The sequence below is a fragment of the Gorilla gorilla genome, chromosome 5, assembly GCF_029281585.2.
Source record: "Gorilla gorilla gorilla isolate KB3781 chromosome 5, NHGRI_mGorGor1-v2.1_pri, whole genome shotgun sequence".
Taxonomy (NCBI): Eukaryota; Metazoa; Chordata; class Mammalia; order Primates; family Hominidae; genus Gorilla; species Gorilla gorilla.
This window is the reverse complement of record NC_073229.2, coordinates 196,953,004-196,972,993: the sequence shown is the minus strand read 5'-3', so window position 1 is coordinate 196,972,993 and position 19,990 is coordinate 196,953,004.

Sequence of the window (19,990 nt, the reverse complement as noted above, 5' to 3'; positions counted from 1 at the left end):
CTGTATGAACATGGATATATCTACACCGCTTACTGTATAAACGTGGAAATGTCTACACCGCTATCTCTATAAACATGGAAATATCTACACCGCTATCTGTTTAAACTAGGAAATATCTACAACTCTATGTCTATAAACAATTAAATATCTACACCGCTATGCCTATTTAAAGGGAAATAACTACACCGCTATCTCTATAAAAACGGAAATATCTACACTGTCATCTCTTTAAACATGGAAATATCTACACGGCCATATCTATAAACATGGAAATATCTACACCGCCATCTGTATAAACATGGAAATATCTACACCGCCATCTGTATAAAGATGGAAATATCTACACAGCTATCTGTATAAACATGGAAATATCTACACCGCTATCTGTATAAACATGGAAATATCTACACCGCCATCTCTATGAACATGGAAATATCTACACCGCCATCTGTATAAAGATGGAAATATCTACACCGCCATCTGTACGAACACGGAAATATCTACACCGCTATCTGTATAAGGATGGAAATATCTACACCAGCATCTGTATGAAGCTTTAAATATCTACACCACTATCTGTATAAATGTGGAAATGTCTACACCGCTATCTCTATAAACATGGAAATATCCACAACGATATCTGTATAAACAAGGAAATATCTACACCTCTGTCTCTATAAACATGGAAATATCTACAACGCAATGCCTATTAACATGGAAATAACTACACCGTTATCTCTATGAACATGGAAATATCTACACCGCCATCTCTATTAACATGGAAATATCTACACCGCCATCTGTATAAACATGGAAATATCTACACCGCTATCTGTATAAACATGGAAATATCTACACCACCATCTGTATAAAGGTGGAAATATCTACACAGCCATCTGTAGAAACATGGAAATATCTACACCGCCATCTCTGTAAACATGGAAATATCTACACCGCTATCTGTATAAACGTGGCAATGTCTACACCGCTATCTTTATAAACATGGAAATATTTTCACCGCTATCTGTATACACAAGGAAATATCTACACCTCTATCTCTATAAACATGGAAATATCTACACCTCTATCTCTATAAACATGGAAATATCTACACCGCTATGCCTATTAACATGGAAATAACTACACCGCTATCTCTATAAACATGGAAATATCTACACCGCCACCTCTATAAACATGGAAATTCCTACACCGCCATCTGTATAAAGATGGAAATATGTACACCGCCATCTATATAAACATGGAAATATGTACACCGCCATTTGTATAAAGATGTAAATATCTACACAGCTATCTGTATAAACATGGAAATATCTACACCGCTATCAGTATAAACATGGAAATATCTACACCGCTATCTGTGTAAACATGGAAATATCTACACCGCTATCTGTGTAAACACGAAAATATCTACAGCGCTATCTCTTAAAACTTGGAAATATCTACAACATCATGTGTATAAACATAGAAATATCTTCACCGCCATCTGTATGAACATGGAAATATCTACACTGCCAACTATATAAACACGGAAATATCTACACCGCCATCTGTATGAACATGGAAATATCTACACCGTCCACTCTATAAATATGGAAATATCTACACCGCTATCTGTAAAAACATGGAAATATCTACACCGCTATCTGTGTAAACATGGAAATATCTACACCGCCATCTGTATAAACATGGAAATATCTACACCGCTATCTGTGTAAACATGGAAATATCTACACCACCATCTGTATAAAGGTGGAAATATCTACACAGCCATCTGTATAAACATGGAAATGTCTACACCGCCATCTCTATAAACATGGAAATATCTACACCACTATCTGTATAAACGTGGCAATGTCTACACCGCTATCTCTATAAACATGGAAATATTTTCACCGTTATCTGTATACACAAGGAAATATCTACACCTCTATCTCTATAAACATGGAAATATCTACACCGCCATCTCTATAAACATGGAAATATCTTCACCGCTATGCCTATTAACATGGAAATAACTACACCGTTATCTCTATAAACATGGAAATATCTACACCGCCATCTCTATAAACATGGAAATACCTACACCGCCACCTGTGTAAAGATGGAAATATCTACACCGCCATCCTTATAAACATGGAAATATCTACACCGCCATTTGTATAAAGATGTAAATATCTACACAGCTATCTGCATAAACATGGAAATATTTACACCGCTATCTCTATAAACATGGAAATATCTACACTGCCATCTCTATAAACATGGAAATATCTACACCGCCTTCTGTATAAACATGAAAATATCTACACCGTCATCTGTATAAACATGGAAATATCTACACCGCCATCTGTATGAACATGGAAATATCTACACCGCCTTCTGTATAACGATGGAAATATCTACACAGCTAACTGTATAAACATGGAAATATCTACACCTCTATCTCTATAAACATGGAAATATCTACACCGCCATCTCTATAAACATGGAAATATCTTCACCGCTATGCCTATTAACATGGAAATAACTACACCGTTATCTCTATAAACACGGAAATATTTACACCGCCATCTCTATAAACATGGAAATACCTACACCGCCACCTGTATAAAGATGGAAATATCTACACCGCCATCCTTATAAACATGGAAATATCTACACCGCGATTTGTATAAAGATGTAAATATCTACACAGCTATCTGTATAAAAATGGAAATATTTACACCGCTATCTGTATAAACATGGAAATATCTACACTGCCATCTCTATAAACATGGAAATATCTACACCGCCTTCTGTATAAACATGGAAATATCTACACCGCCATCTGTATAAATATGGAAATATCAACACCGCCATCTGTATGAACATGGAAATATCTACACCGCCTTCTGTATAACGATGGAAATATCTACACAGCTAACTGTATAAACATGGAAATATCTACACCGCTATCGGTATAAACATGGAAATATCTACACCGCCATTTCTAAAAACATGGAAATATCTACACCGCCATCTGTATGAACATGGAAATATGTACACCGCCATCTGTATAGAGATGGAAATATCTACACCGCCATCTGTATAAACATGGAAATATCTACACCGCTATCTCTATAAACAAGGAAATATCTACACCTCTATTTCTGTAAACATGTTAATATCTACACCGCCTTCTCTATGAACATGGAAATAACTACACCGCTATCTGTATAAAGATGGAAATATCTACAACGCCATCTGTATAAACATGCAAATATCTACTCCGCTATCTGTATAAGGATGGAAATATCTACACCACCATCTGTATGAACCTTTAAATATCTACACCGCTATCTGTATAAATTTGGAAATGGCTACACCGCTATCTCTATAAACATGGAAATACCTACACAGCTATCTGTAAAAACAAGGAAACATCTACACCTCTGTCTCTATAAACATGGAAATATCTACACTGCCATCTCCATAAACATGGAAATATCTACACAGCCATCTGTATGAACATGGATATATCTACACCGCTTACTGTATAAACGTGGAAATGTCTACACCGCTATCTCTATAAACATGGAAATATCTACACCGCTATCTGTTTAAACTAGGAAATATCTACAACTCTATGTCTATAAACAATTAAATATCTCCACCGCTATGCCTATTTAAAGGGAAATAACTACACCGCTATCTCTATAAAAATGGAAATATCTACACTGTCATCTCTTTAAACATGGAAATATCTACACGGCCATATCTATAAACATGGAAATATCTACACCACCATCTGTATAAACATGGAAATATCTACACCGCCATCTGTATAAAGATGGAAATATCTACACAGCTATCTGTATAAACATGGAAATATCTACACCGCTAATTGTATAAACATGGAAATATCTACACCGCCATCTCTATGAACATGGAAATATCTACACCGCCATCTGTATAAAGATGGAAATATCTACACCGCCATCTGTACGAACACGGAAATATCTACACCGCTATCTGTATAAGGATGGAAATATCTACACCAGCATCTGTATGAAGCTTTAAATATCTACACCACTATCTGTATAAATGTGGAAATGTCTACACCGCTATCTCTATAAACATGGAAATATCCACAACGATATCTGTATAAACAAGGAAATATCTACACCTCTGTCTCTATAAACATGGAAATATCTACACCGCAATGCCTATTAACATGGAAATAACTACACCGTTATCTCTATGAACATGGAAATATCTACACCGCCATCTCTATTAACATGGAAATATCTACACCGCCATCTGTATAAACATGGAAATATCTACACCGCTATCTGTATAAACATGGAAATATCTACACCACCATCTGTATAAAGGTGGAAATATCTACACAGCCATCTGTAGAAACATGGAAATATCTACACCGCCATCTCTGTAAACATGGAAATATCTACACCGCTATCTGTATAAACGTGGCAATGTCTACACCGCTATCTTTATAAACATGGAAATATTTTCACCGCTATCTGTATACACAAGGAAATATCTACACCTCTATCTCTATAAACATGGAAATATCTACACCTCTATCTCTATAAACATGGAAATATCTACACCGCTATGCCTATTAACATGGAAATAACTACACCGCTATCTCTATAAACATGGAAATATCTACACCGCCACCTCTATAAACATGGAAATACCTACACCGCCATCTGTATAAAGATGGAAATATGTACACCGCCATCTATATAAACATGGAAATATGTACACCGCCATTTGTATAAAGATGTAAATATCTACAAAGCTATCTGTATAAACATGGAAATATCTACACCGCTATCAGTATAAACATGGAAATATCTACACCGCTATCTGTGTAAACATGGAAATATCTACACCGCTATCTGTGTAAACACGAAAATATCTACAGCGCTATCTCTTAAAACTTGGAAATATCTACACCATCATGTGTATAAACATAGAAATATCTTCACCGCCATCTGTATGAACATGGAAATATCTACACTGCCAACTATATAAACACGGAAATATCTACACCGCCATCTGTATGAACATGGAAATATCTACACCGCCCACTCTATAAATATGGAAATATCTACACCGCTATCTGTAAAAACATGGAAATATCTACACCGCTATCTGTGTAAACTTGGAAATATCTACACCGCTATCTGTATAAACATGGAAATATCTACTCCGCCATCTGTATGAACATGAAAATGCCTTAACCGCCAACTCTATAAACATGGAAATATCTACAGCGCCATCTGTAGGAACATGGAAATATCTACACCGCTCTCTGTATAAACATCGAAATATCTATACCTCTATCTGCATAAAAGTGGAAATATCTACAACGCTATTTGCATAAACTTGGAAATATCTACACCGCTATATGTGTAAACATGGAAATATCTACACCGCTATCTGTGTGAACATGGAAATATCTACTCCGATATCTCTATAAACATGGAAATATCTACACCGCTTTCTGTATAAACTTGGAAATATCTACACCGCTATCTGTGTAAACATGGAAATATCTACGCCGCTATCTCTATAAACATGGAAATAGCTACACAGCCATCTTTATAAACGTGGAAATATCTACACCGCTATCTGTATAAACATGGAAATATCTACACCGATTTCTTTGTAAACATGGAAATGTCTACACCACTATCAGGGTAAACATGGAAATATCTACAACACCAACTGTAGAAACATGGAAATATCTACACCGCTATCTCTTTGAACATGGAAATATCTACTCCACAGTCTGTATAAACATATAAATATCTACACAGCCATCTGTAGGAATATGTAAATATCTACACCGTTATCTGTATACTCATGGAAATATCTACAGAGCTATCAGTATAAACATGGAAATATCTACACCGCTATCTGTGTAAACATGGAAATACCTACACTGCTATCTGTGTAAACACGGAAATATCTACACCGCTATCTCTTAAAACTGGGAAATATGTACACCATCATGTGTATAAACATAGAAATATCTTCACCTCCATCTGTATGAACATGGAAATATCTACACTGCCAAGTATATAAACATGGAAATATCTACACCGCCATCTCTATGAACATGGAAATATCTACACCTCCAACTCTATAAATATGGAAATATCTACAGCGCTATCTGTATAAACATGGAAATATCTACACAGCTATCTGTATAAGGATGGAAATATCTACACCGCCATCTGTATGAACCTTTAAATATCTACACAGCTATCTGTATAAATTTGGAAATGGCTACACCACTATCTCTATAAACATGGAAATATCTACACCGCTATCTGTATAAACAAGGAAACATCTACACGTCTGTCTCTATAAACATGGAAATATCTACACCGCCATCTCTATAAACATGAAAATACCTACACCGCCATCTGTATAAACATGGAAATATCTACACCGCCACCTGTATAAAGATGGAAATATCTACACCGCCATCTGTATAAAGATGGAAATATCTACACCGCCATCTACATAAACATGGAAATATCTACACCGCCATCAGTATAAACATGGAAATATCTACACCGCTATCTGTGTAAACATGGAAATATCTACACCAGTATCTGTATAAAGGTGGAAATATCTACACAGCCATCTGTATAAACATGGAAATGTCTACACCGCCATCTCTATAAACATGGAAATATCTGCACCGCTATCTGTATAAACGTGGCAATGTCTACACCGCTATCTCTATAAACATGGAAATATTTTCACCGTTATCTGTATACACAAGGAAATATCTACACCTCTATCTCTATAAACATGGAAATATCTACACCGCCATCTCTATAAACATGGAAATATCTTCACCGCTATGCCTATTAACATGGAAATAACTACACCGCTATCTCTATAAACATGGAAATATCTACACCACCATCTCTATAAACATGGAAATACCTACACCGCCACCTGTATAAAGATGGAAATATCTACACCGCCATCCTTATAAACATGGAAATATCTACACCGCCATTTGTATAAAGATGTAAATATCTACACAGCTATCTGTATAAACATGGAAATATCTACACCGCTATCTGTATAAACATGGAAATATCTACACTGCCATCTCTATAAACATGGAAATATCTACACCGCCTTCTGTATAAACATGGAAATATCTACACCGTCATCTGTATAAACATGGAAATATCTACACCGCCATCTGTATGAACATGGAAATATCTACACCGCCTTCTGTATAACGATGGAAATATCTACACAGCTAACTGTATAAACATGGAAATATCTACACCGCTATCTGTATAAACATGGAAATATCTACACCGCCATATCTAAAAACATGGAAATATCTACACCGCCATCTGTATGAACATGGAAATATGTACACCGCCATCTGTATGGAGATGGAAATATCTACACCGCCATCTGTATAAACATGGAAATATCTACACCGCAATCTCTATAAACAAGGAAATATCTACACCTCTATTTCTGTAAACATGTTAATATCTACACCGCCTTCTCTATGAACATGGAAATAACTACACCGCTATCTGTATAAAGATGGAAATATCTACACCGCCATCTGTATAAACATGCAAATATCTACTCCGCTATCTGTATAAGGATGGAAATATCTACACCACCATCTGTATGAACCTTTAAATATCTACACCGCTATCTGTATAAATTTGGAAATGGCTACACCGCTATCTCTATAAACATGGAAATATCTACACAGCTATCTGTATAAACAAGGAAACATCTACACCTCTGTCTCTATAAACATGGAAATATCTACACTGCCATCTCCATAAACATGGAAATATCTACACCGCCATCTGTATGAACATGGATATATCTACACCGCTTACTGTATAAACGTGGTAATGTCTACACCGCTATCTCTATAAACATGGAAGTATCTACACCGCTATCTGTTTAAACTAGGAAATATCTACAACTCTATGTCTATAAACAATTAAATATCTACACCGCTATGCCTATTTAAAGGGAAATAACTACACCGCTATCTCTATAAAAATGGAAATATCTACACTGTCATCTCTTTAAACATGGAAATATCTACACGGCCATATCTATAAACATGGAAATATCTACACCGCCATCTGTATAAACATGGAAATATCTACACCGCCATCTGTATAAAGATGGAAATATCTACACAGCTATCTGTATAAACATGGAAATATCTACACTGCTATCTGTATAAACATGGAAATATCTACACCGCCATCTCTATGAACATGGAAATATCTACACCGCCATCTGTATAAAGATGGAAATATCTACACCGCCATCTGTACAAACACGGAAATATCTACACCGCTATCTGTATAAGGATGGAAATATCTACACCAGCATCTGTATGAAGCTTTAAATATCTACACCACTATCTGTATAAATGTGGAAATGTCTACACCGCTATCTCTATAAACATGGAAATAACCACAACGATATCTGTATAAACAAGGAAATATCTACACCTCTGTCTCTATAAACATGGAAATATCTACACCGCAATGCCTATTAACATGGAAATAACTACACCGTTATCTCTATGAACATGGAAATATCTACACCGCCATCTCTATTAACATGGAAATATCTACACCGCCATCTGTATAAACATGGAAATATCTACACCGCTATCTGTATAAACATGGAAATATCTACACCACCATCTGTATAAAGGTGGAAATATCTACACAGCCATCTGTAGAAACATGGAAATATCTACACCGCCATCTCTGTAAACATGGAAATATCTACACCGCTATCTGTATAAACGTGGCAATGTCTACACCGCTATCTTTATAAACATGGAAATATTTTCACCGCTATCTGTATACACAAGGAAATATCTACACCTCTATCTCTATAAACATGGAAATATCTACACCGCCAACTCTATAAACATGAAAATATCTACACCGCTATGCCTATTAACATGGAAATAACTACAAAGCTATCTCTATAAACATGGAAATATCTACACCGCCACCTCTATAAACATGGAAATAACTACACCGCCATCTGTATAAAGATGGAAATATGTACACCGCCATCTATATAAACATGGAAATATGTACACCGCCATTTGTATAAAGATGTAAATATCTACACAGCTATCTGTATAAACATGGAAATATCAATACCGCTATCTGTATAAACATGGAAATATCTACACTGCCATCTCTATAAACATGGAAATATCTACACTGCCTTCCCTATAAACATGGAAATATCTACACCGCTATCTGTATAAACATGGAAATATCTACACCACCATCTGTATGAACATGGAAATATCTACACCGCCATCTGTATAACGATGGAAATATCTACACAGCTAACTGTATAAACATGGAAATATCTACACCGCTATCTGTATAAACATGGAAATATCCACACCGCCATTCCTAAAAACATGGAAATATCTACACCGCCATCTGTATGAACATGGAAATATGTACACCGCCATCTGTATAGAGATGGAAATATGTACACCGCCTTCTGTATAAACATGGAAATATCTACACCGCTATCTCTATAAACAAGGAAATATCTACACCTCTATCTCTGTAAACATGGAAATATCTACACCGCCATCTCTATGAACATGGAAGTAACTACACCGCTATCTGTATAAACATGGAAATATCTACAACGCCATTTGTATAAACATGGAAATATCTACACCGCTAAGTGTATAAGGATGGAAATATCTACACCACCATCTGTATGAACCTTTAAATATCTACACCGCTATCTGTATAAATTTGGAAATGTCTACACCGCTATCTCTATAAACATGGAAATATCTACACCTATATCTGTATAAACAAGGAAACATCAACACCTCTGTCTCTATAAACATGGAAATATCTACACCGCTATGCCTATTAACTTTGAAATAACTACACCGTTATCTCTATAAACATGGAAATATCTACACTGCCATCTCCATAAACATGGAAATATCTACACCGCCATATGTATAAACATGGAAATTTCTACACGGCTATCTGTATAAGCATGGAAATATCTGCACCGCCATCTGTAAGAATATGGAAATATCTACACAGTTATCTGTATAAACGTGGAAATGTCTACACCGCTATCTCTATAAACATGGAAATATCTACACCGCTATCTGTATAAACTAGGAAATACCTACACCTCTATCTCTATAAACATGGAAATATCTACACCGCTATGCCTATTTACATGGAAATAACTACACCGCTATCTCTATAAACATGGAAATATCTACACTGTCATCTCTTTAAACATGGAAATATCTACACCGCCATCTCTATGAACATGGAAGTAACTACACCGCTATCTGTATAAAGGTGGAAATATCTACACCGCCATCTGTATAAACATGGAAATATCTACACCGCTAACTGTATAAGGATGGAAATATCTACACCACCATCTGTATGAACCTTTAAATATCTACACCGCTATCTGTATAAATTTGGAAATGACTACACCGCTATCTCTATAAACATGGAAATACCTACACCTATATCTGTATAAACAAGGAAACATCAACACCTCTGTCTCTATAAACATGGAAATATCTACACCGCTATGCCTATTAACTTTGAAATAACTACACCGTTATCTCTATAAACATGGAAATATCTACACCGCCATCTCCATAAACATGGAAATATCTACACCGCCATATGTATAAACATGGAAATTTCTACACGGCTATCTGTATAAGGATGGAAATATCTGCACCGCCATCTGTAAGAATATGGAAATATCTACACAGTTATCTGTATAAACGTGGAAATGTCTACACCGCTATCTGTATAAACTAGGAAATACCTACACCTCTATCTCTATAAACATGGAAATATCTACACCGCTATGCCTATTTACATGGAAATAACTACACCGCTATCTCTATAAACATGGAAATATCTACACTGTCATCTCTTTAAACATGGAAATATCTACACTGCCATCTATATAAACATGGAAAAATCTACACCGCCATTTGTATAAACATGGATATATCTACACTGCCATCTGTATAAAGATGGAAATATCTACACAGCTATCTGTATAAACATGGAAATACCTACAACGCCATCTCTATAAACATGGAAATGCCTACACTGCCATCTGTATAAACATGGAAATATATACACAGCTATCTGTATAAAGATGGAATTATCTACACAGCCTAGTGTATGAACATGGAAATATCTACACCGCCATCTGTATAAAGATGGAAATATCTACACCGCCACCTGTATAAACATGGAAATATCTATACCACCATCTCTATAAACATGGAAATAGCTACACCGCCATCTGCATGAACATGGAAATATCTACACCACCATCTGTATAAAGATGGAAATATCTACACCGTCATCTGTATAAACATGGAAATATCTACACCGCTATCTGTATAAGGATGGAAATATCTACCCCGCCATCTGTATGAACATGGAAATATCTACACTGCCATCTCTATAAACATGGAAATATCTACACTGCCATCTGTATAAAGATGGAAATATCTCCACCGCCATGTGTAAGAAAATGGAAATATCTACACCGCCATCTGTATAAATATGGAAATATCTACACCGCCATCTGTATAAACATGGAAATATCGACACCGCCATCTGTATAAACATGGAAATATCTACACCACCATCTCTATAAACATGGAAATATGTACACCGCCATATGTATGAACTTGGAAAAATCTACTCCGCCATGTGTATAAAGATGGAAATATCTACACAGCCATCTGTATAAACATGGAAATATCTACACCACCATCTGTATAAACATGGAAATATCTACACGGCTATCTGTATAAGGATGGAAATATCTACACCACCATCTGTAAGAACATGGAAATATCTACACCGCTATCTGTATAAACGTGGAAATGTCTACACCACTATCTCTATAAACATGGAAATATCTACACCGCTGTCTGTATAAACTAGGAAATATCTACACCTCTATCTATATAAACATGGAAATATCTACACCGCTATGCCTTTTTACATTGAAATAACTACACCTCTATCTCTAAAAACACGGAAATATCTACACTGCTATCTGTATAAACATGGAAATATCTACACAGCCATCTGTAGGAACATGTAAATATCTTCACCGTTATCTGTGTAAACATGGAAATATCTACACCGCTATCTGTATAAACATGGAAATATCTACTCCGCTATCTGGGTAAACATGGAAATATCTACACCGCTATCTGTGTAAACATGGAAATATCTACACCGCTATCTGTATAAACATGGAAATATCTACACCGCTATCTCTATAAACATGGAAATATCTACACAGCCATCTATATAAACGTGGAAATATCTACACTGCAATCTGTAGAACCCTGGAAATATCTACACTGATATCTCTATAAGCATGGAAATATCTACACCACTATCTGTATATAAATGGAAATATCTACAATGCTATCTGTGTAAACATGGAAATATCTACACCACTATCTGTATAAACTTGGAAATATCTACACAGCCATCTGCAGGAACATGGAAATATCTACACCGCTTTCTGGATAAACATGGAAATATCTTCACCGCTATCTGCATAAAAGTGGAAATATCTACTCCGCTATCTGCATAAACTTGGAAATATCTACACCGATATCTGTGTAAACATGGAAATATCTACAACACCAACTGTAGAAACATGGAAATATCTACACCGCTATCTCTATAAACATGGAAATATCTACTCCGCAATCTGTATAAACTTATAAATATATACACAACCATCTGTATGAATATGTAAGTATCTACACTGTTATCTGTATAAACATCGAAATATCTACACCGCTATCAGTATAAACATGGAAATATCTACACCGCTATCTCTCTAAACATGGAAATGTCTTCACCGCCATCTGTGTAAACACGGAAATATCTACACCGCTACCTCTTAAAACTTGGAAATATCTACACCGTCATGTGTATAAACATGGAAATAACTTCACCGCCATCTGTATGAACTTGGAAATATCTACACTGCCAACTATATAAACATGGAAATATCTACACTGCCATCTGTATGAACATGGAAATATCTACACCACAATGTGTACGAACATGGAAATATCTACACCGCCAACTCTATAAATATGGAAATATCTACACCGCTGTCTGTGTAAACATGGAAATATCTACACCGCTATCTGTGTAAACATGGAAATAACAACACCGCTATATCTCTAAACATGGAAATATCTTCAACGCCATCTGTATGAACATGGAGATATCTAAACCTCCATCTCTATAAATATGGAAATATCTACTCCGCTCTCTGTATAAACATGGAAATAACTACATCGCTATCTGTATAAACATGGAAATATCTACACCGCTATCTGTGTAAACATAAAAATATCTACACCGCTATCTGTGTAAACATGGAAATATCTACACCGCTATCTCTATACACATGGAAATATCTACACCGCCATCTGTATGAGTATGGAAATATCTACACCGCCATCTGTATAAACATGGAAATATCTACACCGTTATGTGTATGAAGAGGGAAATATCTACACTGCTATCTGTATAAACACGGAAATATCTACACTGCCATCTGCATGAGTATGGAAATATCTAAACCGCCAACTCTATAAACATGGAAATATCTACAGCGCCATTTGTAGGAAAATGGAAATATCTACACCGCTTTCTGTATAAACATGGAAATATCTACACCGCTATCTCCATAAAAGTGGAAATATCTCCACCGCTATCTGCATAAACTTGGAAATATCTACACCACTATCTGTGTAAGCATGGAAACATCTACACCACCAGCTGTAGGAACATGGAAATATCTACGCTGTCTGTGTAAACATGGAAATATCTATACCACTATCTGTATAAACTTGTAAATATCTACACAGCCATCTGCAGGAACATGGAAATATCTACACCGCTATCTGTATAAACATGGAAATATCTTCACCGCTATATGCATAAAAGTGGAAATATCTACTCCTCTATCTGCATAAACTTGGAAATATCTAAACCGCTATCTGTATAAGGATGGAAATATCCACACCACCATCTGTATGAACCTTTAAATACCTACACCGCTATCTGTATAAATTTGGAAATGTCTACACCGCTATCTCTATAAACATGGAAATATCTACACCTATATCTGTATGAACAAGGAAACATCTACACCTCTGTCTCTATAAAGATGGAAATATCTACACCGCTATGCCTATTAACTTTGAAATAACTACACCGTTATCTCTATAAACATGGAAATATCTACACCGCTATCTCCATAAACATGGAAATATCTACACCGCCATCTGTATAAACATGGAAATTTCTACACGGCTATCTGTATAAGGATGGAAATATCTGCACCGCCATCTGTATAAACATGGAAATATCTACACCGCTATCTGTATAAACTAGGAAATATCTACACTGCCATCTGTATAAAGATGGAAATATCTCCACCGCCATGTGTAAGAACATGGAAATATCTACACCGCCGTCTGTATAAATATGGAAATATCTACACCGCCATCTGTATAAACATGGAAATATCGACACCGCCATCTGTATAAACATGGAAATATCTACACCACCATCTCTATAAACATGGAAATATCTACACCGCCATCTGTATGAACATGGAAAAATCTACTCCGCCATGTGTATAAAGATGGAAATATCTACACCACCATATGCATAAACACGGAAATATCTACACCGCATTCTCTATAAACATGGAAATATCTACACCACCATCTCTATAAACATGGAAATATCTACACCGCCATCTGGATAAACATGGAAATATCTACACCGCGATCTCTATAAACATGGAAATATCTACACCGCCATCTGGATAAACATGGAAATATCTACACCGCGATCTCTATAAACATGGAAATATCTACACCGCCATCTGTATAAAGATGGAAATATCTACACCGTCATCTGTATAAACATGGAAATATCTACACCGCCATCTCTATAAATATGGAAATATCTAAACCGCCATCTGTATAAACGTGGAAATATCTACACCGCCATCTGTATAAATATGGAAATATCTACACCGCCATCTGTATAAACATGGAAATATCGACACCACCATCTGTATAAGCATGGAAATATCTACACCACCATCTCTATAAACATGGAAATATCTACACCGCCATCTGTATGAACATGGAAAAATCTACTCCGCCATGTGTATAAAGATGGAAATATCTACACCGCCATCTGTAAGAACATGGAAATATCTACACCGCTATCTGTATAAACGTGGAAATGTCTACACCGCTATCTCTATAAACATGGAAATATCTACACCGCTGTCTGTATAAACTAGGAAATATCTACACCTCTATCTATATAAACATGGAAATATCTACACTGCTATGCCTATTTACATGGAAATAACTACACGGCTATCTCTAAAAACACGGAAATAACTACACTGCTATCTGTATAAACATGGAAATATCTACACAGCCATCTGTAGGAACATGTAAATATCTTCACTGTTATCTGTGTAAACATGGAAATATCTACACCGCCATCTCTATAAACATGGAAATATCTACACCGCTATGCCTATTAACATGGAAATAACTACACCACTATCTGTATAAACATGGAAATATCTACAGCGCCACCTCTATAAACATGGAAATACCTACACCGCCATCTGTATAAAGATGGAAATATCTACACCGCCATCTATATAAACATTGAAATAACAACACCGCCATTTGTATAAAGATGTAAATACCTACACAGCTATCTGTATAAACATGGAAATATCTATACCGCTATCTGTATAAACATGGAAATATCTACACTGCCATCTACATAATCATGGAAATATCTACACCGCTATCTGTATAAACATGGAAATATCTACACCGCCATGTCTAAAAACATGGAAATATCTACACCGCCATCTGTATGAACATGGAAATATGTACACCGCCATGTGTATAGAAATGGAAATATCTACACCGCCATCTGTATAAACATGGAAATATCTACACCGCTATCTCTATAAACAAATAAATATCTACACCTCTATGTCTGTAAACATGGAAATATCTACACCACCATCTCTATGAACATGGAAATTACTACACCGCTATCTGTATAAAGGTGGAATTATCTACACCGCCATCTGTATAAACATCGAAATATCTACACCGCCATCTCTATAAACATGGAAATACCAACACCGCCATCTGTATAAAGATGGAAATATCTACACTGCCATCTATATAAACATGGAAAAATCTACACCGCCATTTGTATAAGGATGTAAATCTCTACACAGCTATCTGTATAAACATGGAAATATCTACACCGCTATCTGCATAAACATGGAAATATCTACACCGCCATCTCTATAAACATGGAAATATCTACCCCGCCTTCTGTATAAACATGGAAATATCTACACCGTCATCTGTATAAACATGGAAATATCTACACCGCCATCTGTATGAACATGGAAATATCTACACCGCCATCTGTATAACGATGGAAATATCTACACAGCTAACTGTATAAACATGGAAATATCTACACCGCCATCTGTATGAACATGGAATTATCTACACCGCCATCTGTAAAAAGATGGAAATATCTACACCACCATCTTTATAAACAGGGAAATATCTACACCTCCATCTGTATAAAGATGGAAATATCTACACTGTCATCTGTATAAACATGGAAATAACTACACCGCCATCTATGTCAACATGGAAATATCTACACTGCCATCTGTATATAGTTGGAAATATCTACCCCGCCATCTGTATAAACATGGAAATATCTACACCGTTATCTGTATAAGGATGGAAATATCTACACCACCATCTGTATTAACATGGAAATATCTACACCGCTATCTGTATAAACGTGGAAGTGTCTACACTGCTATCTCTATAAACATGGAAATATCTACACCTATACCTGTATAAACAAGGAAATATCTACACCTCTATCTCTATAAACACGGAAATATCTACACCGTTATGTGTATTAACATGGAAATAACTACACAGCTATCTCTATAAAGGTGGAAATATCTACACCGCCATCTCTATAAACATGGAAATATCTAAACCGCCATCTGTATAAACGTGGAAATATCTACACCGCCATCTGCATAAACATGGAAATACCTGCACCGCCATCTGTATGAAGGTGGAAATATCTACACAGCTATGTGTATAAACATAGATATATCTACACTGTCATCTGTATAAACAAGGAAATATCTACACGGCCATCTATATAAACATGGAAATATCTACACCACCATATGCATAAACACGGAAATATCTACTCCGCATTCTCTATAAACATGGAAATATCTACACCACCATCTCTATAAACATGGAAATATCTACACCGCCATCTGGATAAACATGGAAATATCTACACTGCGATCTCTATAAACATGGAAATATCTACACCGCCATCTGTATAAAGATGGAAATATCTACACCGTCATCTGTATAAACATGGAAATATCTACACCGCCATCTCTATAAACATGGAAATATCTAAACCGCCATCTGTATAAACGTGGAAATATCTACACCGCCATCTGCATAAACATGGAAATATCTGCACTGCCATCTGTATGAAGGTGGAAATATCTACACAGCTATGTGTATAAACATAGATACATCTACACTGTCATCTGTATAAACAAGGAAATATCTACTCGACCATCTATATAAACATGGAAATATCTACACCACCATATGCATAAACACGGAAATATCTACACCGCCTTCTCTATAAACATGGAAATATCTACACCACCATCTCTATAAACATGGAAATATCTACACCGCCATCTGGATTAAGATGGAAATATCTATGCCGCGATCTCTATAAACTTGGAAATATCTACACCGCCATCTGTATAAAGATGGAAATATCTACACCGTCATCTGTATAAATATGGAAATATCTACACCGCCATCTCTATAAACATGGAAATATCTACACCGCTATCTGTATAAAGTTGGAAATATCTACACCTCCATCTGTACGAACATGTAAATATCTACACCTCTATGTGTATAAACGTGGAAATGTCAACACCGCTATCTCTATAAACATGGAAATATCTACACCGCTATCTGTGTAAACAAGGAAATATCAACACCTCTGTCTCTATAAACATGGCAATATCTACACCGCTATGCATATTAACATGGAAATAACTACACCGCTATCTCTATAAACATGGAAATATCTACACAGCCATCTCTGTAAACATGTAAATATCTACACCGCCGTCTGTATAAACATGGAAATATCTACACCGCCATCTCTATAAACAAGGAAATATCCACACCGCCATCTGAATCAACATGGAAATACCTACACAGCCATCTGTATAAAAATGGAAATATCTACACAGCTATCTGTAGAAACATGGAAATATCTACACCGATATCTGTATTAACCTCAAAATATCTACACCGCCATCTCTATAAACAAGGAAATATCTACACCGCCATCTGTATAAACATGGAAATACCTACACCGCCATCTCCAAAAACATGGAAATATCTACACCGCTATCTGTATAAATATGGAAATATCTATACCGCCGTCTTTATAAACATGGAACTATCTACACCACCGTCTGTATAAACTTTGAAATATCTACACCGCCATCTCTGTAAACATGGAAACATCTACAACGCCATCTGTATGAACATGGAAATATCTTCACCACCTTCTGTGTAAAGATGGAAATATCTACACAGCTATCTGTATAAACATGGAAATATATACACCGCTATATGTATAAACATGGAAATATCTACACCTCTATCTCTATAAACATGGAAATATCTACACCGTTATGTGTATTAACATGGAAATAACTACACAGCTATCTCTATAAAGGTGGAAATATCTACACCGCCATCTCTATAAACATGGAAATATCTAAACCGCCATCTGTATAAACGTGGAAATATCTACACCGCCTTCTGCATAAACATGGAAATACCTGCACCGCCATCTGTATGAAGGTGGAAATATCTACACAGCTATGTGTATAAACATAGATATATCTACACTGTCATCTGTATAAACAAGGAAATATCTACACGGCCATCTATATAAACATGGAAATATCTACACCACCATATGCATAAACACGGAAATATCTACACCGCATTCTCTATAAACATGGAAATATCTACACCACCATCTCTATAAACATGGAAATATCTACACCGCCATCTGGATAAACATGGAAATATCTACACCGCGATCTCTATAAACATGGAAATATCTACACCGCCATCTGTATAAAGATGGAAATATCTACACCGTCATCTCTATAAACATGGAAATATCTACACCGCCATCTCTATAAATATGGAAATATCTAAACCGCCATCTGTATAAACGTGGAAATATCTACACCGCCATCTGTATAAATATGGAAATATCTACACCGCCATCTGTATAAACAAGGAAATATCGACACCGCCATCTGTATAAACATGGAAATATCTACACCACCATCTCTATAAACATGGAAATATCTACACCGCCATCTGTATGAACATGGAAAAATCTACTCCGCCATGTGTATAAAGATGGAAATATCTACACCGCCATCTGTAAGAACATGGAAATATCTACACCGCTATCTGTATAAACGTGGAAATGTCTACACCGCTATCTCTATAAACATGGAAATATCTACACCGCTGTCTGTATAAACTAGGAAATATCTACACCTCTATCTATATAAACATGGAAATATCTACACTGCTATGCCTATTTACATGGAAATAACTACA